The following is a 25562-nucleotide window of genomic DNA, read 5'->3' as shown; positions in this document are numbered from 1 at the left end:
GATGATGGCAACAGTGGGGAAGGGGGTTAGAGAAAAAGTATCACATGTATGGCAGAGGGAACCATCCACGTGAAGCCCCAGCAGCAAGAGAGAGCATGGCAAGTCTGAGGAACTGAAGGCTTGTAATATGGCTAGACAGTGGAGATTAAAGCAAAATGTTAAGGGGTCTGTGTCATTTGTTGCTTTATCCTAAGACAGACAGGAAGTCATTGAAAATTCACTTATTTTAATGATCATTTTGGATAATCAAGTCATGGATTTTGTTTGCTGGTAACTTCTGAGTCAAAGTAACTGTGAATGGTATCTATTTTAAAAAGAAGTTTCAAGGGAAGCTGTTGTAAGATGTTCCTGGAAGTAAAATATCATTCCTTATTCATATTTCCTAATGGGATTAACCAAGTGATAATCTGTAAATTACCAAATACTGATCCCTAAAACAGTGGTTTTTCTATCTTGGCTGCCCACTAGACAGACTAGCCTGGGAAGCCTCTAAGAATTCCAATGTTCAATTAAGGCAGGATTTCTGAGTGTGGGACCCAGGCATCAGTAGTTTTAAAACTCCCCAGGTGATTCCAATGTGCAGCCAAGGATGAGAATGACAGCCCTACAAGCTTTCAGGAACAGTGATTCTCAGTGGGACACCGAAGTGTGAGAAGGCATGTGGGAGCAACCTGGGGACTTTTTGGAACTACCCCTCACCCAGATTCTGTTAAACCTCTCCCCCTTGAGGAGGAGGTACCCACTGGGAGAAGAGCACAGTAGGGAGTGGAGGGCACTGTTTTTAATAGGATTGTGTTATATATCTCAGATTTGTTAGAGGAATAAAAAAGTTGAGAACAACTGATCTAGAGTGTCACTGTCAAACGGAACTTTCCATGATGATGGAAAGGTTCTATAATCTACATTGTCCAATATAGTTGCCACCTGCCATGTCTAAGAATTGAGCACTTAAAATGAGACTGATGTGATCCAGGAACTGAATTTTTAAATTAAAAAAAAAACTTTTTTTAAAAATAAGCTCCATGCCCAAGGTGGAGCCCAATGCAGGGCTTGAACTCACAATCCTGAGATCAAGACCTGTGCTGAGATCAAGAGTCAGAAGCTCAACTGACTGAGTCACCGAGGCACCCCTTAAATTTTATTTTTATTTTAATTAATTTAAGTTGGATTAGGAATAACCAAAGGCACCTACAGCTAGTATGTTGTATAGCACATAATAGAGCCTTAACCTGAAATGTTTGTCTTAATTACACCTGACAAGTACCACACGTGCATGTGTAGCCTGTGTCTATTGCTTAAGAATATTACATCTACGATATGTCATTTTTCTATAGAAAACTCCATCTTTCAATCAAGGTGTGTAGGTAGATATTTTGGATAGTTTGTTCTGTAAAATTCACTTCCTAATGTGAACCAGCAATTACTTCCCCCTTGATAGTCACACAATAGTGAGTTACCTGGAAGCTTCAAGGTTATCTAGTCTAGGGCCATGAACTCAAATATCTAAGGGAGCTGGGCAGGTAAAACAAATGAGCAGACCATGTTATTTGCATTTTATACCCAGAGAAATGCATTCTTTTCGCAAAGAAATATGCTCTCTGCCGTTTTTCTGGAAACACGGGCCTCTCTGTCTAGCTATCGTGTTCCCGTCCCCTCTCCTAGCCTACTATAGACTTAGCCCCTCATACCCAGAATGCAAAAGTAGAAAAAACTTCAAATGTCAGCGACCCTGAGGTAAGAGTGGTAGGTATTTGGCAGAGTCAGAAACACAGTAGCAGGATAGAATTTTAAGGCTGGAAGAGAGCTTTGAGGTCAGCAAATCCAAGTGCCTTGGAAAAGCCACCTAACTTTATCACGCTCTAGTGTTTTCCTCTCTAAAATGGGACTGTTTATCCTTTACCATACTCGCCTGAGGTCATAGGACTAGCTAGTGCCAGATCCAAAGCTAGAACCTCCATTAAACTCTTACCCAACCTTCTTGCAATGAGCCAATGAAGTCAGATCTGGACATGTTTTGCAAGCTATAAATTTCTATACTAAAATCTATTGTTATTGTTACTGCTTCTCTCAAACACCACACACAAAGCTATAGCATGTTCAATTTCAGGTACTTGTCATTATAACTTAGTTGTTCCAAACTACCAGCTTCTAACTGTCATATAGGTTTCTCGAATCCATTTGGAATTGTTTTTAGCTGCTAATAACAGACACTGTATGTAACAGTGGCTTCAGAGAGAAAAGGATTATTATTTGCTCATGAAAATGAAATCCATTGGGCACCTGGGTGGCTCAGTCATTAAGCGTCTGCCTTCAGCTCAGGTCATGATCCCAGGCTCCTGGGATTGAGTCCCACATCGGGCTCCCTCCTCGAGGGGAAGCCTGCTTCTCCCTCTCCCACTCCCGCTGCTTGTGTTCCTGCTCTCGCTATCTCTGTCTCTGTCAAATAAATAAATAAAATCTTTAAAAAAAAGAAAGAAAAGAAAATGAAATCCATTACTCTGAGAATGGTAGAAAGGCCACCAATATGTTGTTAGTGCAGTCAACAACTGAATAATCTCAAAAAGCAGATTTGGATTTCTCATCTTATAAGGCAAAAAGTGTTCAGGAATTTTAGATGACAATTTTTCTTTCTTTTTTTTTTTTACTGTCTTAGCTCACATTTTATTTAATTTTTTATTATGTTATGTTAGTCACCATACAGTACTTCATTACTTTTTGATGTAGTGTTCCGTGATTCATTATTTGTGTATAACACCCAGTGCTCATTGCAATACGTGCTCTCCTTAATACCCATCAGTGGGCTAAGCCATCCCTCCACTCACCCCCTCCCCCAAAACCCTCAGTTTGTTTCCCTGAGTCCAGAGTCTTTCACGGTTCATCTCCCCCTCTGATTTCCCCTCCTTCATTTCTCTCTTCCTTCTCCTAATGTCCTCCATGCTATTCCTTATGTTCCACATATAAGTGAAACCATATGATAATTGTCTTTCTCTGTTTGACTTATTTCACTTAGCATAATCCCCTCCAGGTCCATCCATGTCAATGCAAATGGTGGGTATTCATCCTTTCTGATGGCTGAATAATATTCCATTGTATATATGGACCACATCATCTTTATCCATTCGTCTGTTGAAGGGCATCTCAGCTCCTTCCACAGTTTGGCTATTGCGGACATTGCTGCTATGAACATTGGGGTGCATGTGGCGCTTCTTTTCACTACATCTGTGTCTTTGGGGTAAATACCCAGTAGTGCAATTGCTGGGTCATAAGGTAGCTCTATTTTTACCTTTTTGAGGAAAGTCCATACTGTTTTCCAAAGTGGCTGTACCAACTTGCATTCCCACCAACAGTGTAAGAGGGTTCCCCTTTCTCCACATCCTCTCCAACATTTGTTGTTTCCTGTCCTGTTAATTTTTGCCATTCTAACTGGATAAAAGTGGTATCTCAATGTGGTTTTGATTTGAATTTCCCTGATGGCTAATGATGTTGAACATTTTTTCATATATCTGTTAGCCAATTGTATGTCTTCTTTGGAGAAGCGTCTGTTCATGTCTTCTGCCCATTTTTTGACTTGATTATTTGTTTTTTGGGTGTTGAGTTTGAGAACTTCTTTATAGATCTTGGATACCAGTCTTAACTCCGGGAAACAAACTGAGGGTTTCAGAGAGGGGGGAGTGGAGGGATGGGTTAGCCCAGTGATGGGTATTAAGGAGGGCACGTATTGCAATGAGCACTGGGTGTTATATGCAAATAATGAATCACGGAACACTACATCGATGTCATTTACAGATATCTTCACCCATTCTGTGGGTTGCCTCTTAGTTTTACTGACTGTTTCCTTTGCTGTGCGGAAGCTTTTTATCCTGATGAAGTCCCAAAAGTTCATTTTTGCTTTTGTTTCCCTTGCCTTTGGAGACGTGTCTTGAAAGAAGTTGCTGTGGCCGATGTCGAAGAGGTTACTGCCTATGTTCTCCTCTAGGATTTTGATGGATTCTTGTCTCACATTGAGGTCTTTCATCCATTTAGAGTTTATCTTTGTGAATGGTGTAAGAGAATGGTCGAGTTTCATTCTTCTGTATATAATGGTAGACCACTTTTCTGATTTTGAAAAAAAAAAAGGCATGTGATCCTGTCTCTGCCTACCACAGGAAGTTATGGGAACTTCTGTTTTTTGAACACCATTCCACAAAGTGATGACTTAGAGTAACAGAGAAAGATCATATCATGTCCCATAAACAATCTAACCATAATCCAACGTTTTATATACAATCCAACATCATTGCATATTAATCTTTTATAATATTTCTAGTTGCCTGATGATAGGTTTCTGGAAGTGGAAATATAGGATGTAGACATGTATTGGCAAAAAGCCTTCAGAAAGGTTGGAACCACTTCTGGTATCACTAGTAGGAGATGAAAACATTTCTCACCATAAAATCACCAAGGTTGAGAATATTCTACTTTTTCCCCCAAAGATAGGGAGTGAATGAAGGAGAAGGATGCAAAATTTGGCATTGAAACATTGTTTTATTTCTCACCCTTTGAATTATGAATGAGCAGCCATGAAATGTAGTTCAGTGAGTGTCATCATATTATAATGGAGGTTGCCATAAAGCAACCCTGTAAAATGGTCTGTCATCAATAGGACAAGAAAATCATTGAAATCCAGAAGCTTTGTCAAAAGACAGCCTGAATGGTATAAAGGAGAGTTTTAAATATGTGTGTTCTTCAAAATTTTTTCAGCTTATTTTGATACTCTCCTCTTTCTCTCTGTCTCTGTCTCTGTCTCTCTCTCTACACACACACACACACACACACACAATCTTTTAGGAATCATTGGATAAAAAGTTAGGCTCTTCCTATCCAGATACTTCTAGTAGTTTCAGATTTGCTAAAAAATAAACAAACAACAACAACAACAAAAAACAATGTAGTAACCAAATTATTGCCAGTCATTAGGATTTATCTGATTTTTGAGATTAAATTGGCAGATTAGCTGACTGTAGTTGATAAAACTGCTCCAAATTCCCAGTTGCTTTGGCACTTCTGGAATGAATATATATGTCTAAAAGGAATACGACTATTTCCAACATGAAGGCTTTAAACAAATATTTACACTTTACCATTATTACATGAATATATTCAAGAGAAGCATAGGACTGGTATAATGGTTTGTGATTGGGTGAGGTAATTTAAGCAAAACTTTTGGGAGAAATTAAACTTTACTTAGAATTTTAAAAATGGAGAAATGAGATTTGGAAGATGTTGGGAAGACATTAAAACATATATTTGAGATTACTGGGAGGGAGAGAAGGAGACAAATATGAAAAGGAAGGCCAAATCTAGCAGAGGTACGTGGGTGACAAGGAGGCAGAGACATGGCATAAGATCACTTCAAACAGGCAAATCTAGCTCAGGTTGTGGGAGGCCTTCAACAGCAAGAGTGGAAGATTTATTCTGACTAGAGCCCTGAAGGGCCACTGCAAGATTAAGTCACTGGGTATCACGATCCCAGTGCCAGGTATGAGAAATTATTTTGGCAGCCATGTGCAGAATAATTTGGAGTGGATAGAGACTGTGTGTTAGAGTTTGAGAAAGAAGAATGTTCTGGTAATCCAAGAAGTAAACCAGAAACTGGATGCAGTGGAAACATAAGGAAGGTTTGGAAGAGTCCAGGTACATCAGAAAAGGGCACAGGAAATATCACAGCAGCTCACAGAATAGGTCTGTTGGGAGCAGTGTTCTCTTTCGGCAATGGCACCAACATGGCGGCAGGCTTCTTTGAGCACGGCTATTGCTTCCTTGGCACCCAGAAAACTTCAGCCATTTGCCTCCTCCTTCCCCTCATGAGTTCATTTGGGCTCTCTCATGTCTGAATGTCTCCAAACACTTCTTGAGCCTATTTCTATCTTCAGCAGGCATGGTTTCTTAGTGTAAGCAGTTGCCTTTTGTAGGTGACTATTTGTGACCAAAGACAGATAGGAAGGAACTGAAGATCACCCTGAAGTCTGGGGCTTAATGGGTCATTGGATAATAAAGACAGCATAGGAAGAAAAAGCAGGAGGGGAAAATTCCAGCAGCTGAAGACTAGGAAATGGATTCGTGGCTGCACAGGCACAAAATGCAGGTCAACAACAATTATTGCGTTATAATGGAGGGGGCTGGAGGAGAGTCTCCATTTGGAATGCAGTGAGAGCAGCCCTACAAGACAGATCGCATTAATATGAAAAGGATATTATTGAAATCAAGAAGGTACAACAGAGGGCAACCAGAATGATACAAGGACTCAAAGACCTTAATTATTTACAAAGGTGGAAACATAGTTGCTCTACTTTCCTCTGTAAAAAAAAAAAAAAAAGAAAGAAAGAAAGAAAAGAAAGAAAATGTAAACGGAATTCACTAAGAATGTGCTCAATTTCAAGGTAAAAGAATAGAGGGAGATTTGTAAGGACTGAAAGCCAAAGAGAAAGAAAAAAGAAGGGCTGTGTACTTAAGCTCAGAAAGAACACGGTATTAAATAAGTTTTAGTGGGATTTCTTTACGAAAACGGGTAAATTTACTGCTATGCAGGTTCAGATCGCTAATATGTGTATACTGTGCCTATGCATATGTGTATTTATACAAATACTATATATTTTAAGGAGATAAACATTACAAAGGAAAGTAATTACGGGGTGGCACAATTGCAGACTCAACCAGACTTACAGGGATTTCCTGTTCTAAAATTTCCTGTGTTCCCTAACCCTTCCATGTAATTTTCAGTGTTTTGAGTGCCCACTGGCAATACAGACTAAATACTGAAACAACCTAGAATGATATTCAAGTGAAACTTACAGGAATATAAATCTGATCTCGAGCTGTCAAATCACCACTTGAAATACAGTATATCGACACTCAAACTAAGGAACCTCTGAAGAATGCCTTCTGAGGAATAAACCACAGAAACATTGAAAATCCATTTACCCTAGCCAACAGGTACTGAACCCACACTGAACTCACAATGGACTCTGGTATTTTCAATCTATATTTTTGGATTTTTTTTTTAAGATTTTATTTATTTATTTGACAGAGAGAGATAACAAGAGCAGGAACACAAGCAGGGGGAGTGGGAGAGGGAGAAGCAGGCTTCCCGCTGAGCAGGGAGCCCGATGCGGGGCTCGATCCCCAGACCCTGGGATCATGACCTGAGCCGAAGGCAGACGCTTAACGACTGAGCCACCCAGGCGCCCCTCAATCTGTTTTGACTACCGTTACAAAGCAACAATATTTCTTAAACTCCTATCATACACGCTGCAATCTATTTTGCAACGTGAAATAAAACAGAAATATAAGGACTGGTCCCTATTTCCAAGAAGTTGCTAGTAAGCTTTTCTTGCTCACAGCTATATCCCCAGGACTGAGTGCTATGCCTGGCACTTGGTGGGTACTCAGTAAATCAGGATAATAAGGGGACATCATTAGCTATTGTTTATGGAGAACCTACTAAGAGCCGGGCTTTGGGGATACATTATGACATTTAATCTTCATGAAGACTCTGTGAAGTCCGTAGTTTAAATGCTATTTTACGGAGGCACAGAGAAGCTAAGTGCATCCTGTAAGGGTAGCACAGACGGGACGCGAGCCCAGACCGGTGCACTTCCCTCTAAGTCACAGTGTGTTCCTTAATCTAGTTGTGAAAACAAGATAAACGCATTTGAAACAATAGTAAGTGAGGCAAAATGGAAAATACTTAAAAGCTAGAGGGTATGGCCCAGACTCCACATGTTAGAGAGATTCAGAGCAGATCAGCCTGGAGTGGTCAGGAGGTCCTTAGAAGCAGGATCACAGAATGGGCCTTGAGTGATGAGAGGATCAGAAGGAAAGGTCACTCAAAACCAGCTGTGTGGTTAGCTAGCTGTAAGGGTTAATGGTTGCCGAACCTGGCTGGGCAAGTCTGAATTAGCACTGAAGAGAGTCACGGGTGTAGAAAACTGGTATGCGTTGTTTCCTTCACGATAATCTCTCTGTGATGGAAAGAGGGGAAAATGTTTAAAAACACTGACTCCAGCCTCCTAAATTTTTGAGGGAAAGTTGGTAGAGCTCGCAATACAAAGAAGGCAACATTTTGTACTACTTACGCTTCTCTACTTCTGCATACGGTTTCAGCGGAGCCACGTTGAGGAGTGGTAATTTCAAAGTGTTAGCAGTGCCTTGCGCTGCTGAAGCTATGCTGTCCCAGACAGTAGCCACTGGCCATTTATATCTGTGGAGCATTTGAAAGGTGGCTGACCCAAATTGGGATGTGTCATAAGTGTAAAACCCACACCAATTTTTTATGAAAAAAATGTAAAATATTTTATGACTTTTATATTGGTTGCATATTGATAATATTTTGCATGTATTGGGTTAACTACAATACATTATTATCATGACTTTCAGTTGTTTCTTTTTTCTTTGTTAATGTGGCTACTAAAAATTTTTAAATCACGTATGTGGCTTGAGTTATATTTCTATTGGTCATACATTAGTTTGCTAGGGGTTTCATAACAAAGTAGGATGGACAGGGTGGATTAAACAGCAGGAATTTATTTTCTTACAATTCTGGAGGCTAGAAGTTCAAGATCAAGGTGTCAGCAGGACTGGTTTCTTCTGAGGCCTCTCTCCTTGGCAGGTAGATGGCTCTTCTTGGGTCTTCACATGGTCTGATGTGTGTGTGTGTGTGTGTGTGTGTGTGTGTGTGTGTGTGTGTGTCCTAATCTCTTCTTATGAGGACACTGTATGGATTAAGGCCCACCCCAATGACCTCATTTAACCTTAATTACCTCCTTAAAGACCCTATCTCCAAATACAATCACATTCAGAGGTACTGGGGTTAGAATTTCAACATGAATTTTGGAGCAACACTGTTCATTCCATCATAGGTCAACACTTTGCTAGAAGGAAGGGGGGAGGTGGCAGGAGATGTTTTTGATTGAGCATGATACCTTCTGAAGTGTTTTAAATGCTTTTTAACATGGGCCTGAGAGGCAAGAAGGTACAGAATTCCTTACTGAGCTGAACAAAATGGGAGATCGAGGCAGAGACAAAGAGTAGACAAGCTAGGTTGAGGAACGTGGACGAGTGCAGGAACAGGAAAGTCAGAGAAATGATCAATAGCATCATTGGAGAGCAGAGATTTAAGAAAAGGAAAGTTGCCGGTGATACATTCTGTGTGGCAAGAATTCCAAGGGAATTGTAAGAATAGGAATATTATCTAGTACTTAATACGTGTCTGCTTTGCTGGGACTGCTGCCCGGAAGCCTTCTCATGACCAGCGGTACTAAAGCACCTGCCACAGCAGCCCCGGCACCAAAGCACACCACCGCTCTGTGCAAGTCATTGCCTTGAAAACCCAAAGCAAAAGGGGTGCTGTGGGGCAGAAGTGAAGGAACAGCCTCAGAAGGCATGAAGTGAAGGAAATCAGGAATTCAGCTGGTAAAAGGAACTGGAGAAGCAGAAGAAAGGTGAGTCAGTTGAGAGTCTATATCAGTATTGACCTGAAGCTCATGGGAGGCGGGGGAGAGTTCATGGTCTCCTACCATTTGGGGATTAAGGGCTTGAACCCATCTCATTTCACTATTTAAAGAGAGTATAGGGGTGATGCCCTGGTGGCTCAGTTGGTTAAGTGTCTGCCTTCGGCTCAGGTCATGATCCGGGGTCCTGGGATCGAGTCCTGTATCGGGGCTCCCTGCTCAGCGGGAAGCCTGCTTCTCCCTCTGCCTGCCATTCCCCCTGCTTTTGCTCTCTCTCTCTCTCTCAAATAAATAAATACAATCTTAAAAAAGAGAGAGAGAGAATATAAGGCCACCAGCCGGAAGTATGGAGGGATACCCTGATGCCTGGATTTTGAGTCCTACCTGGTAAAATTCACCATATTTGCAGGTGGTTGTCCACATCAAGTCCTTTACACACATCATCTCATTGGATTTTCAAAACAAACATGTGAAGCAGACAACTATACTGCACCATTTACCATTCCCATTTTATGGATGAAAAAACGGAGGCTCAGAAGATTTGCATGATTTTTGGAATGAAACACCAGATGTATGTGGTGCTATTTCAGCCTTCCCATAGCTCTCTGCCATCCTCACCCCAAACAGCGCACACACACACACACACATATACACACACCTGCTGGAGCAGTGTATGTGGGCTGGACTCCTAATGCTCAGTTTTATGTCAGAATCTCTCACGATCCATTGTTTCAGCCTGTAAATACACGTATTATCCAATTCTAAACATTTCTGGTCACAAAATGAATGCCAGGAAATTATCCAGAAAGTTCACGTCAAATTGAAAAATATGTTTGTTTTCTTTGTGTTTTTTGGGGGGTGGAGGTATTGTTTTATTTATTTTATTTTTTATTATTATGTTCAGTTAGCCAACATATAGTACACCATTAGTTTTTGATGTAGTGTTCAACGATTCATTAGTTGCGTATCATACCCAGTGCTCATCACCACACGTGCCCTCCTTAATACCCATCACCCTGTTACCCCATCCCCTCCCACCTCCCTTCTGTAACCCTCAGATGCAGACACTTCTCCAAAGAAGACATACAAATGGCTAACAGACACATGAAAAAATGCTCAACATCACTAGCCATCAGGGAAATACAAATCAAAACCACATTGGGATACCACCTCACACCAGTCAGAATGGCTAAAATTAACAAGTAAGGAAACGACAGATGTTGGAGAGGATGTGGAGAAAGGGAACTTTGCTACTGTTGGTGGGAATGCAAGCTGGTGCAGCCACTTTGGAAAACAGTATGGAGGTTCCTCAAGACATTAAAAATAGAGCTACCCAGCAATTGCACTACTAGGAAAAATATGTTTTAAAAAATACCAGCTTCATGTGCATTACAGGTATTTTAACAGAGCTGTGGCCTAAATTGGGTGAAACATCTCAGCATCTCAGATATGTTATCTTTTTTATGGGGATTTTTGCCCTGCGTGAAGATTTGGAGAAAGAGGATTCATTGGTTTAAAATGTATCAAGAGAGAAAGAGGATGTTTTAAACCTTTTCTCCCTCTGTCAGCATGAAAATGAAAACATACAAAGTGGGGGAAAGGGGACTTTTCATTCAGCGATACATTAAAAAAATTTACTAAGCATAGTTCTCTTTATTCAATACCCACCACCTTCCTCCCGGCATAAGTTGTTCATAAATCCCCTCCCTGATTCAAGGAATGGTGCCACAAATTGTGTATGGAGGTGATCTGACTTACTTTAATGTCTTTTTCTAGGTGGTTGTTTTCTTATGTTTTAATTTGTAACTGACACATGGTCATCAGGGTGGTGTGCTAACATTTTCAGAGCAATCGTAACTAAGAAAACAATCTATAGACATCTTTTCATGACTAGCTAGCCAAATGTTTAGTGATTTGCTTGAAGAGACAAGCTCTAGAAAAATTTTAGGAGGAAAAAGTCACATGATGCATTCTAGACCAAAGGCAGTTTCCACGGATCTCCAGAGAAAAATATGGAACATTTCTGAAGAGTCCCCAAGTCACCTCACTCTCGTTCTTGCTATTCAAAGTGTGATCCACAGACCAGCAGCATCAGCGTCTCAGGTGAGCTTTTTTGAAATGCAAGTTCTTGGGTCCCAAGTTAAATATAATGATTCAGAATTGATGCTTTAAAGCATCTGCAGCTGATATACTTGGACATTTAAAAAGCACACTGCTGTAGGTAATTCTCAAATACAGCACCTAAATCTTGACAGAGCAGAATTTTAAGCCCTAGCTTCAGTGACACTTGGGGTTGAAATCATGGGCAGACTCTTCAGGAAGAACTTCATAACCCAGAGAGCAAACATCTGTGACCCACCGCACCACTGGATGGAATCATGGCAGCCTGAAATACAACACCTATTCTTACTTCAAGTGATGGCGGAAATTCCACAGTAGGCTCCCAAGCTAGTCTTCAGGGACAGTGCCCACATAGCCAAACAGATTGCCTGGCATTGCAGCCCAAAGCCAGAGAACTGGGACTGGTCATTACTGCTCAGTGGGGAGAGGTGTGAGAAAGCCTGTGGGGCACTCAGAATAGGGGCAGGAGTGAGGGGGAGCAGAAACGGAACGAGAGAGAAAACAGCTCAGGTGTGCTGGGCAGCCAAGGATGGGTTTAGAGAGAGGAGACGGGGAACAAAGCGGGAAGGGGTAAAGATGGCTTTTTGAGGCTAACTGAATCACATAGGATCCCTTAAGTCTAGATGACAACACTCCCCAAAGAATAAACAGATTTCTTGGCTTTCCTAGAGGAGATGTGCAGCATGACATGAGTCCCCAGCGCACCCTGCATGCAATCCTGCCATTTCCTGACAGATTTTAGGGCCGAGGATTGCCCTCAGGCCATGGTTTCCATCGACATTTATATGCCAATTCCAAAGTGGCGATTGTGGGAGGGAAAGATCCAATTGTCTGATACACTTCAAAAATAATAATAATAATAATAATAATAATCTAAAGATCTTTAACCTGTTAACAGTGCACTGACAAACCCTGAGTTTGCCTTTATTGGAAGAAATGATGCTGGGGCCAGAACAGAGGCTGCAGATTGATTGATTTTTTTAATTTAATATTTGTTCATGGGGAGGCTGGCTTTTTTATTGTGCCGGCACCTGCTAGTGCCATTATAGTTACAAGGCCTGTTGGAGAGGCTTTATGCTGAAGGCTTATTTCTATTATAAATACTGGTTGGGGCTGGTGGTTAATATCCTTACAGTTTCCTGTTATACGGGGCTCAATCAAATCTGGCCCATATTGTTAAATCACACACATCATCTCTGCACACAAAAATTTTAAAATACATGTTGTGCCAAAACCAACTTCATTAATTAAGTCCTGGTGAAAATATTACCCAAGTCAATCCTTAAATTAATCACTAACTTCAGATTAAGAATGTGAACAAACAAGTTCCTTAAAGCTCGTTTTGAACTCAACTCAGTTATAAAAGCTCAATTTTTAAAACTATATTAAAAAATATATACATTTGATTGCTAGAAAAATACTTATCTAAAACAATCAACTCAGCACATGGATTTCCCTCCATTTACTCAAAGACAATAAAAGAATATTAATCACACAGTTCATTGTTCTATCAGCCAAGAAGCTATTATGTGTTTAACAATCATACCATATATATCCCAACTTTCCAAACTCAGGTACATACTGTAAAATATTTATATATGCTACTTGGTAGTAAGTGTAAATTCTATTCCCTAAACCAATACATCAAAATGGGTTTTGTCTTTGGAAGGTGAGGTTTCCCTCATGTACTGAGCGATTGCAAGCATAGGCGTGAAGTAAGATACACTTGGATTCCAGTCCCGTTCTTCATCTCAGCCCCTTTCCAGCTGTGTGACCACGGGCTGGATAATTAACCTCTGTATTTCATTAGCCTCATTAGTCAAACAAGAGTAATAATAGCACCTACCATTGTTGTTGTTGGAAATATTAAAACAGCTAACAGATGGTTAATTCCAGGTCAAGGGTAAAGAAAGCACAAAGTGAGCCTGGGATACCTTGGAACTCCAGTAAATATGGAAATGCTAAAGAATAACAGATACATGTTGTAATCAACAGAATAACGTTCCCCTAAAGACGTCCCTACCTTAATCCCCAAACCTCTAAATGTGTTATCTTACGTGGCCTGGGCAGGGAGGGAATTCAAGTTGCAGATAGAATTAAGATTGCTAATCAACTGACTTTAAAATAAGCAGTTTATCCTGAATTTTCCAGGTGGGTCCAAGGTCATCACAAAGGTCCTTAAAAGTGGAAGAGGGAGGCAAAACAGGATCAGTGTCAGAGACTTGCAGATTCTAGTGAAGATGGAGAAATGAGCCCCCAAGCCAAGGGATGTGGGCAGCCTCCAGAAGGTGGAAAAGGCAAGGGCCTCCAGAAGGCATGTGATCCTGCAATGGCTTCATTTTAGCCCAGAATTCTGACCTTCAGAGCTGTAAGAGAATAAATTTGTGTTGTTTAACTCACTAAGTTCATAGCAATACAGCAATTGGACACTAATGCATAGGTCATGAAAATAGGACCCAGCTTGCATAAGTACCAGGGGAGAAAGATAAAGCAACTGTTAACATTTGGGGAATCTGGGTGAAGCGTATAAGGAAATTCTTTGTATTAAATGCAGTTTTCACAATATGTCTGAAATTATGTCACAATTAAGCTTTAAAAAAGAGAAAAATAGTTTGCATAGGGAGGAATCAGATCCTCAGCATCCCTCCCCTACTCCACACAGCCAGGCAACTAACTGCCCCTCCCTGATACCAGAAAGAGATTGAATTTCTGTCTCTTAAGTGGCCCTGACCTGGGAGCACCAGGCAAGCAGAGGGAGGAAGAGGAGGCTGGTCCTGGAAAGTAAAAATTAAGATAAAGTCTACCTGCCTAATGGTGGGACCCTTCTACTAAGCTTCAAACACAAGCAGCCAGTTTGACGCCCCAACCCTCACCCATTGGCAGAAATCTGAATTCCTCCTTTCTGGAGAAACTAACCAATCCAAGAGTAGACACCCACAGAAGGTTACCCAGTGAAAGAACAAGGCCCGCTGTTCACTGAAGACCACAGGTTGATGAGATTCATAAACACACACTATGGCCCCCCAAAAATATCCACAGTCCAATCCCTGGGACCTGCGAATATGTTAGATGGCATGAAAAAGAGGAATTAAGGCTGCAGGTGGAATTGAGGTTGCTAATTAGTCAACCCTAAAATAGAGACATGATGCTGGATTATCAGTGTAATCCCAAAGTCATCATAGGATCCCTTTAAAAAGAAGATAAAGGTCAAAGAGGAAAGTCACAGGGAAATGTGACCATGAAAAAAGGTGAGTGATATGATGTGACTCAACCTGCCATTTTTGGCTTTGAAGGTGAGAGGGACCAGAAACTGAAAAAAGCTGCAGAAACAGATTCTCCCCTAGAGATTCTAGAAAGGAAGGCAGCCCTGCCAACACCATGAATCTAGCCCAGCGAGACCCATGCTGGATTTCTAACCTACAGAATCGTAAGGTAATACATTTGTGTCGTTTTAAGCCTTACGTGTGCGGTAATTTGTGAGGGCAGCAAGAGAAAACTAATACACACATCCAGAGCTTCCAGTTGGCTTCATATAGTCTTCATCTTAAATGTGAATGTACAATCAAGAATCACCAGACATTGAGAAGTGCTTCTAACATGAAAGACAGGGATGGAAACGAACAGACAACAGAAGAAACACATACAATACAGGAGGCAATAATGTTCCCAAAGAAATAAGTGGACATATCACATCCATGAAACAAGGGCAGGGTGTCATTTATTTATTGTATTTATCTAACACTTACATAAAACTCACTATCTGCCAGGCACTATGCTAAGTGCTCTACAAATATTCAACCATTTTGTCATCATAACAGCTCTATGGAGTAGGTTTTGTTATCCTTATTTTACAGATGAGGAAGTCACGGAGAGGCTAAGTAACTTGACCAGGATCACACAGAAGAGCTGGGTTGTGAACACAGCAGTCTGGTTCCAGGGTCACACAAGAATACTTGAGGATATAAAAATATAATAGCAGAAATGGAGCAAAAGGTACTGAAAATGTTGAAATATACAAGGCAATATTTGAGGAAGGAAAAAAATATATAAAGAAATCAAAAATAGGAAAAAAGATGTGAGAAACCCAGGAAGTTCAATATCCAATTAATAATAGTTTCAGAAAATGGGAACAGAGAAAACAAAGGGAAAGAAATTGTTGAAGAAATTGTTGGAGAAGATTTTCGGAATAGCAGGACATGAATTGCCAGATTGAAATGGCCTGTAGAGTGCCCAGTGCAATAACTGAAAAATAAGTATTATCAAGAGTTATGGGCTGAGTATTACTGTCCTTCCAAAATTAATACATTGAAACCTATTTCCTCAATGTGATGGTATTTGGAGGTAGGGCCTTTGGGAGGCAATTAATTAATTAGGATGGAATCCTTGTGAATGGTATTCGTGCCCTTATAAAAGAGACCCCAGAGAAATTCCTCACCCTTTCACCTATGAGAACACCGTGGAAGGCAACCATCTGTCTATGAGCCAGGAGCAGGCTCTCACCGGACGCAGAATCTGTTGGAGTCCTGCTCTTGGATTTTTTAGCCTCTAAAATTGTGAGAAATAAATTTCCAGTGTTTATAAGATGCCCACTTTATGGTGTTTTGTTATAGCAGCCTGAAGGGACTAAGAAATCAAGTCACACTGAAATTTCAGGATAGTGCATATAAAGAAATCCTAAAAACTTTCTGAAGACAAATAAAACACGTAAGATATTCAAAGGATTGGCAAAAATAGTGGCATCAGGTATCTTAACGGCAGCACTGAAAACTAGAAGACACTAAAGCAATGATGTCAAAATCTCAAGGGAAAATGAGTTCCACACTAGAATTCCATGCCCAGCCAACCCACCAGTCAAATGTGGAATCAAATAAAGACATTTTAAGATATATACGGTCTCAAAATCTCTATCTCCCATGCACCCTATCTCAGGGAGCTCATATTATGCAACAAAACAAGAAAATAAAACCAAAAAAGGAAAACATGGGAGTCAGGAAACAGGAATCCCAAAGATGTTGATGAAAGGAGGTCTCAAATGACAGCTGTGCAGTGTCCTCGAGGAGCCCATTCATATATGAACAGGAGGATTGAGGTTCTAGTCTCCTAGAAGAACAAAAAATTAAAGTAATTGGTAGACTGCCTAATGGGTTTTATTGAACTAAGAAGAGTGTTAGAGTTTTTAGACTTTGAAGAAAGAATTTGTGATAGTTATGTAGAAAGCTAAGTTTTTAAAAAATGAAGCAACTATTAACTCCCCAAAAAATCAAAAGTGCCATAAAAATTGCATCTGTAAGTAATATTACGGTCATAATAAAGCAAATGCTTAAATTGAATTTTTCAAGGCTTTGAAATAAGTGTAATGAAAGGATGGGGAGATGGGAGAGCGAAATCCTCATCTCCCAAGGCAGGAAGTCAATAAATAATATTTTAAAATGGAATTCAAGATATTGAAATACAAGGTTGTTGTTTTAAAATATGGAGTTAAATAGCAGAAGAAACAACCAAGATAGTTGAAAGTGATTGTCTCTGTGGAGGGGAACTTCAAAGATGAGGGAGATGGTGGAACAGGAAAATAGTAGTTCATTATAAACCTTGTAGTAAAATCTGACTTCTTTTTTCTCTTCTTCACCTCTTCTTTCAATTTGTTATACTACATAAAAGCATCATTTTGATAATAAAAATTAAACATAAATGCTTTGAACAGGATTTGGCACACAGTATGTGCTAAAATGAATAGTTCATGTTGATGTTCATACTGCTGTGAACTTTGTCAAAACTGTAACACTAGAAAGGGGGAATCAGTCCATATTCTGCACAAGAACCGTAAGGTAAGTTATTTCATACCTTTCCATTTCTCCATTCAAAGATAAAAATGCTTAGTGAATCAAACTCTAGATAAGACTAAGATACATGTACATTTAAAAATGCTCTAAAAATACTGGGAATCTGTTCTCTAAATTCATACCTGAGTATTTTCTATAAGCTAGAAGAAAGTTTAGCTAAAGATGCTTCCTATTATATTGTAACCATATCTTATTTACTTCTTCATTTATTATTCATCTTTTCATTTATTTATTCATTAAAAATATTGAGCATCTACTATGTGCCAACACTGTTTTGGAAAAGTATCAAAACAGACAAAACAGACAAAATTCCATACCTTTACAGAACTTACATTCTAATTACAGAAACAAAAAGAGATTCTGAAGATAGAGACAATGGAACTTGTTGATGGACATGATATAAGGTCTGAAAAACAGGAATTTTAAAATTTTTCCAAAATTTTTGGCCTAAGTAACTGGAAATATAAATTGGCACCAACTGATATGAAAAAGCAGGTTTTACTGGGAAGATCAGAATTAAGTTTTGGGTTTAAGGTTGAGATGCCTATTATATATCTAAATGGAGTGTCAAGTAGGGGCTGAATATAGGAGTCCAAAGTTCAAAGAAGAGATCTGGACTGAAGACACAATTTTGGAATCACTGGCCTATCAGGCAGAGTTCAGAGCAGGATAGAGACACCATTCAAGATATTTAAGGCAGAAGCTTCCGAATTTGTTGTAAGGGGTGAAAGAACATAATTCAGGGACCACCACTGGATGTTTTATTCTGAAATTCCTTCAGCATAGCTGTAATCCAGAAGGCAAGACACTGTTACCACTACCACCATTCCATGTCTTGCACCCATGAAACTGGCAAAAAGATGTGAAATGTGGAGCCCAGCTGCTGAAAACACTCATGCATGTCAGATGCGGCTGCCATAGAAAAATGGCTTCAGCACCCTTGCTGTCTTCTACTTCTCCTCTGAGTACTTATTGTCAGGAGAGCCTAACTTGCATTCATAAACTGAGCTACAAAGAGTCTGGGAAGGGCGCCTGGGTGGCTCAGTTGGTTAAGCGACTGCCTTCGGCTCAGGTCATGATCCTGGAGTCCCGGGATCGAGTCCCGCATCGGGCTCCCTGCTCGGCAGGGAGTCTGCTTCTCCCTCTGACCCTCCTCCCTCTCATGCTCTCTGTCTCTCATTCTCTCTCTCAAATAAATAAATAAAATCTTTAAAAAAAAAAAAAAAAAAAAAGAGTCTGGGAAATATAGCTGTTAGCTTTCAAGTAGCTGAAATACAGAAGGGAACTGAAAGGAATCATAGGGATGCCAAAGGACAATAAACAATATCTGGCATAAACGGCATTGAAAACCATAAGCCTGGGAAAGGCCACCAAGCAAATAGAGAAGAGAGGAGAACCAAAGCCTGAGAGAGCTGTGGCTCACTCCAGGATTAAAAGACAGGGGAGGCGAAAGGAAACAGAAATGGTGTCCAAGCTACCCAGAACATCAGGATGGACTATTGTCCTGAAAGTCAAATGAAGAAAATTCTTTAAGGCGGAAAGGGTGATCATCAGTCCCATATCTTCAGATGCTGTACAGTTTTATTTCTTTTGTAAAAATAATGCATAGTTATTGTAAAAACAAAGATACAAAGAATAAATATCACTTGAAGTTCTACTCCTTAGGTAGAAATAATCACAATTAACATTTGGTGAACTACTCACTGTTACGTATAAGTTTATATAACATTTCTGTACTTGCTATTATCTATCTGTCTATATACATATATATATATATACTATATATAAATGAATTATACTATTTATGCTCTTTTACAATCCATTTTTATCAGCCAATAATATGACCTGTCCATGTTTCTATGGCCATTAGAGGTATATTTGTATCATTGTTCATTCAAACTGTATTTTATAAATAAACCATAATTTATATAACCATTCCCCTGTAAATGGACATTTAGGTTGTTCCAGTATTTCAATATTACATGCAATACTGCATGAGCATCCTTGTTAATAATGATATAAAATTCTTGGTGTCTAAATCTTCTTTTCGCCAATTTAAATATTTGAGGTAGAAAGAATCCATGCAATTCAGAAATGGTCATATAGTTGCAAAGATTCATAAAAGAAAATAATTTGGAATGATGTTATTATAAAATCCAGCACCTGATTTTGTATGTCTTAAAGTTTTGAAAATAATAAAATGTTTTTTGTATAGTTTGTATCATTCATATGATTCTAAAATTTGGTGACTATATCAACACAGGTGCCCTTTGGAATTTAGTAGGCTGTTATCAATCTATAGTACTATATTCTTAGAACACTTAGAAAATATTTTTTCCCACAAGTTTCCTTACCATTATAATTTGATAGTTAAATCAGTCATCGGTGCTTTGTAGATATAAAATTTAAATATTTAACATTGAGTATAATTTCTGCTGCTGAATTTTCAATGTCCAGGGTTGAGTTTAATAGGAAGCAAGGGAAAAACGAAAACTCATACTATGGTTTACCCAATCACTTGGGTAGGCAGACTTCGAAAGCTTATAGAAATTTTGCACTGTGCTTACTATCCTCCAACAGATTATTTCAATAACAAAGAATTTGTTAAGGTGGGGTGACCTCTTATCTCTCCCTCTCTGTGTATATATCAGCTACTGTGTAGATAAACCTAAGTGTAGTGTGTTCCTCTATGGATAGATACCTCCATCGTCTCTGGATGAAATGCATTATATACAGAAAGTGAAAGGCATTATCGGCATGTAAAATAGAATTCTAAAACTGTGAAGCAAATTATATCATGAGAACACTAGGCACCAAATGGTAAACAAACATAAGCAAATAAGCTCTAAATCATTCATTTCAGTTTCCAAGAATATTCAATCTAAGTCTTAAAAGCGTCTTATTTCTTTCCCCCTTTTGTAAGCTGTCCTTCCCTGTCTACATTTTGTAATATGTTGGCCTCGTCAAACATTCTACAGCCATAAAAATCTCAAGGAAACATTTCACCACTTGACAGACCATTCTGCACTTGGCTGGCTCCAGGAGCCATGGGTCATCTGTTTAGTATGATTCCTTGGGCATCCAGAGGGCCCTTTTCCAAATGGGAATGATTTCAAAGGCTCTGCAACTAAAATGGTCACTTTTGGACCTCTCCAAACAGACTATACTCACAGGGACCTTCAAGTTTCCAGGGATATCAATGGGGCCTTTTTAGACTCTGTCAGCACTTACTGGGAAAAGAGACGGGGACCAAATAAGAAGGCATAAGCAGTTGCCCCTTCATTAGATCTTTAAGTCAGACACCTCAGGAAACAGATTCTGACACAGAGATTTGGGTGCAGGAGACTTATTGGGGTGTGCTTTGGGGATTGACATCGGTGGGGTGTGAGTGAAGCAGAACTGGGAACAGGGAGAAGTCGCACTTTGATGCAATGGCAGCAGGGGCCTCAGCTTGTCCCCCAAGGAGATCTGGAGCTAAAATGGCTCCTCAGAGTTGAGGAGGTAAGTGGTGAGGTAAGTGGGTCTGGCTCTGGTGCCCTTGCATTGACCAGTCATTGGGTATAGGTTGCCCCCTGGGAAGGAGTATAGTCTGGAGGGAGGGATCTCTTCTTGGTTAAGGGCATTTCCTGGACAGGGCCTTAGCTGTGAGCTATCAGCAAAGCCACATCTCCCAATAGCAGGGGCATGAGAGCCTCTGTCCTAGAGGGAAATCTGGGCAGGGCAGTAAGGTACACACTACACTCTCCCACTCTCGGGAATTTCCTGATGTTCTAGAAAGCCAACCCTATATGAGAAGTTCCAACCTGAGCAATCTAAAAATGGTGATCACTGTCTTTAGACATAGAAAGGCAGGTATCACAGAGGGACCACCAAGGTTCAGTGACCCTCAAATGTAAAGCCTCAACCACCATGGGCATAGTTTCTATAAAAACTAAAGCAGCAGGTTTGAAAAGCCACACCAGATTAAGGAGTATCCCAGGGTTTATGGTGAGGATGCCCCAAATGAGTAGAATTTTCCTTGGGGACATGAAATGGGAATTTATGCCAGAATATCACCAGCATCATCTACAATTGATGTTTCCTTAAATTACCATACAGGTGTCCTGCCCATATCCCTGAGCCCACCCCTGAAATCACCATTAGTACCTATACATATCAACAGATCCTACATTTTTCTACCATATTTCCTGCATCTCTCTTCTCTAGCCCCCAGAAAGTTGGGCAAATGGGAAGAACCAGGGAGATAATACCCCAGGAAAACCCTCAGACAATGAAGGATGGATGTTGGCAGATAAATACCCTAGCCACATTGCCTCTTGACACAATTCCAAAGTGTGTTCGGCACAGACGGTCCCCCATTGCCTGCAATGGCAACCCACTCATTAATACACCATTTACTGGCTCTCCTTTCTTTCCTCATTCCCCCGCTTCCTCTCTCTACCTGGGACCACCTCCCAATAAATGACTTGTACCCTAATCTTTGTCTCCACATCTGATTTGGAGGAAACCCAACATAAGTGGATAATTGAAGATTATCTTCATCATTATAATGAAGTCTCTAAAGTAAGGTGTAAATACGTTTCTGCTGGCGTAAAGCTACTGCCTTCTCTTCACCTCCAAAATTCTACAGAGTAAATGCCCCTTGGTGTCATCTTCTTTCTGACCCTTTACATGTGGGAAAGTTTGGATAGGTAGATAGAAAAAGACACAGAAAGATAGATAGATGATAGATGATAGATAGATAGATGATAGATAGATGATAGATGATGATGATGATAGAGAGAGAGAGAGAGAGAGAGAGAGAGAGATAGAATGTGTTCTTGCCCATGTACGAAGCCTGTAAAATTTCTCCTCAAAAGAGACTCTAACAGTGTAACATCTTTGATTTTGGCTGCCTGCCATCCAGTCCCCTTCCTTCTGTTCCTAACATTTTGGATTTTCTTTAAGGAAGCACCCTTGCCACACTCAGACCCTGTGCACTCATGGGAGCAGACCTTCGTGAACCTCAGCCTTCCAGTTCTGGCAGAAGCACGGGCTTTGCAATATCTTTCCCCTGTTAAACCCCGGCCCCCTCCCCCTCCCACACGCATGGCTTCATGTTGCACTTAAAGTAAAACTCAAACTATTTCTCTCATTGCTATAGACTGAATGTCTGTGTCCCCACAAAATTTGTATGTTGAAACCCAATCCCCACTGTGATGGTAATAGGAAGTGGGGCCCTTTGGAGGTGATCAGGTCACTTGGGTAGAGCCCTCATGAATGGGACTAGTACCCTTATAAAAGGGACCCTGGAGAGCCTCCTCACCCCTTCTACCATGTGAAGACACAGTGAGAAAACAGCCATCTATGAACCAGGAAGAGGGTTCACACCGGACACCAAATCTGCTGGTGCCTTGATCTTGGACATCTAACCTCCAGAACCGTGAGAAAGAAATTTCTGTGGTGTATAAGCCACCCAGTCTATGGTATTCTGTAAGAGCAGCCTGAATGGACTCAGAAACTGATCTAAAATTTTCAGATGATCTGGACCTTTCTGAGCTCATCTCCCACCTCACTTCCCCCAGCTCAGTCTGGCTCTCTCTTCTTGGACCTGCCAACCTCATCCCCACCATAGACCCTTGCAGTAGTACTTTACCTGGAAAATTCCTTTCCCAAATCTTTGTTTACCTCCTTCTTGTCATTCAGTTCTCAAACCTAAAGTCACCTCCTCAGAGAAGGGGTCCCTGACCACCCAATCTAAGGTAGCCAAGCCCTCAGTCACTATCACATAACTCTGTCTTGTTTTCACCAGTACCCATGACAATATGAAATTATTGTGTTTATTAATTTACTCATTCACTGTCTGATGTCCCTACAAAACTTAAGCTTCATAACAGCTTTGCATCATTCTTGTTCACTCTATTATCCTCAGTGCCTAGAATAGTACTTAGAACATAGCAGGTATTCAATAAAGATTCTTAAAATAATACATGAGTCAATGAAAATTTCTTGCTTATATAGCAAAACATAAGCTTGGAGAAAAAAAAAATATGAAACAGCTTCTCCAAAATGTATCGATCACTATTTTAAAACATCCTAAAATCTAAAGGCAGAAGTATTAAATAAACATTGAACATAGCAATCATTAAGATTATTACAGGCTATCAGGTTTCAATTGTCACTCCAGATTGTCTGGAGATGTAAAATCTAAGGGCACTTCCAATTCCAAACTTCCTTAGCACTCTGGATTTCATTATCCTAGATTGAGTTATTTGTTGCTTCACAATGTTAAAATAATAACAGGCTAGTTAATAAAAATAATATAGTGACAACAGTAGCAAGAAGTCAATGCTGCTATTTCCTCTGATTTACAGAGGTACTCTAGATGGGGGATTGAAAAGCAACTGATTTCTGAGTCAGGCAAAGATGTCCATCATAGTTATGGATACTTCAAGTCAAATCAGCAAAATGTGCTACCCAAGGTAACCCGTGAAATACGTTCTGCTGGATATTACCAGGCAGGGAGGAGGGAGAACCAGGTGTTCCAGCAAGAATATGGGACCATTTTGTTTTTGCAGGACAGAAAGGAGCAAAGCCTGAAAGATTTAGCCCTTCCGAGCGACAAGTTTGAGAGCCTGCAGTGATTTATTTGACAGGGAAGAGGAGGGCAGTCCCCCCTCCTCTACAGGATCAGCTCCTTGATTATAAACACTCAATAACTTTCTGGTTGAAAATGCTTTTTCCTCCCTTGCCTATACATTTCTGACGCTGCTTTATTATTTTCTATTAGGAAATGCTATTTAATTCCGTCCACAGCTTGGCGACCTTTGTGTGGCTTCCCCACTTAGGAAATTTACAAGTAAATCACCAAGAAGTATGTACACATACTCTTATAAAATATACATGCGCTTGTAAATGAAAATGCACCAAACGGCAAAAAAAAAAAAAAAAAATGTTACATGCATTGCAAGAACCAGGCATATGTGCATAAGAGGTGGGAGGCAGGTGTCTGGGAAATCTTCACACCATCCCAATATTTTTCTAATGGTTTCCATTTCCAATGCAAGGGAGGATTTGGAAAACATTAGCCACTCTGGTGTGCTCTGAGCGGTGACATGTAGCTGGCAACGTGGTGGGTGGGTTGCCCCCCTTCCTTCCTCTAACAAAGAAATAGGGTGAGTTTATTAAAGCATAAATGCCATTTTCATCCTGCAATGTTAACTGTGAGGCTGGGATCCCCGAGGTACTGAGGCAGTCAAAGCAAACAGCTGTGCCACCTACTTGCAACAGTTGTACGCCCACTACACAGCACCGAGGGGAGGAGCAGGTCAAAGAAAGCCTGTAAAGAGGATGGGGAACCTCACTTAGCTTGCTCCCCGTAGCCCGAGGGAACATCCAGCCCTTCCGAGGGTAGGTATTGTGCGTGAGGCTCACAGCACTGAGCATTCTCTTGCAACTTGTCTCCTATAAACCACCTACTGCATTTTTATATTCTACAGTCATATAGACTAAAACAGTGTTTAGCAAATTACCAGAATGCTAAATAAAAGACATATCAACCAACCTAGCAGGCAGCTTGTTGATGATCCTGAGTTGCCGGGGGGTGGTGGTAACTGCTGTTTTGGTGGCAAGTGGTTGCTTCATCATCCAAGTCTCTTTGTGGGGGCTTGGGAAGGATGGTGCGCTCTGGCCAAGCTGTTATTAGGTTATCTTTGTGGAGCCTAAGGGTTGCCCCATGCCTGCCTCTATCAACGGAGAATGGAGCGGGAGGGCTCATGCAGAAGGAAACTGAGCCCCGCTCTGTAGACTTCCAGGGGCCAAGAGCTCTCCTCTCTTGTAACTCAGCTACCTTGTCATTCTGTGCAAGAGGCAGACTGTGGAGAGAACACCCTTCGTTGGCAAGCCTTCCTCTCAACCTCTTCTGTGCTTAAGAGAAGTTTGTAGGAGGAGCCCTGCTAAGTGAAAAGGATGAGAATAGAAAAGCTTAGAATATGCTTTTCTTCTGAAATGCGGCTGCTGGCCACCCTCTTTCCAGAAAGAGTCGAAAATGCACAAGGATCCAGCCTGACATGCTCATCCCTTGTGACCAACTCCATGTCTTAGGAGATTATAGTGCAGCCCAGGATCAGAAGGA

At 40.5% G+C, this 25562-nt stretch overlaps 1 long non-coding RNA gene across 1 annotated transcript in view; it reads right to left on the bottom strand.

Annotated features, from left to right (window-relative positions):
- The window catches only part of LOC144379953 (uncharacterized), a 216629-nt gene extending 191291 nt beyond the window's left edge, over positions 1 to 25338 (bottom strand). Inside the window, exon 1 of the long non-coding RNA XR_013443558.1 lies at positions 24993 to 25338. This is a non-coding gene — a long non-coding RNA (uncharacterized LOC144379953). The remainder of the gene's footprint in view (positions 1 to 24992) is intronic.
- Positions 25339 to 25562: the final 224 nt, after the last annotated feature.

The sequence above is a fragment of the Halichoerus grypus genome, chromosome 1, assembly GCF_964656455.1.
Source record: "Halichoerus grypus chromosome 1, mHalGry1.hap1.1, whole genome shotgun sequence".
Taxonomy (NCBI): Eukaryota; Metazoa; Chordata; class Mammalia; order Carnivora; family Phocidae; genus Halichoerus; species Halichoerus grypus.
Note: the sequence above shows the minus strand (reverse complement) of the source record. Positions and strands in the feature narration are given on the sequence as shown.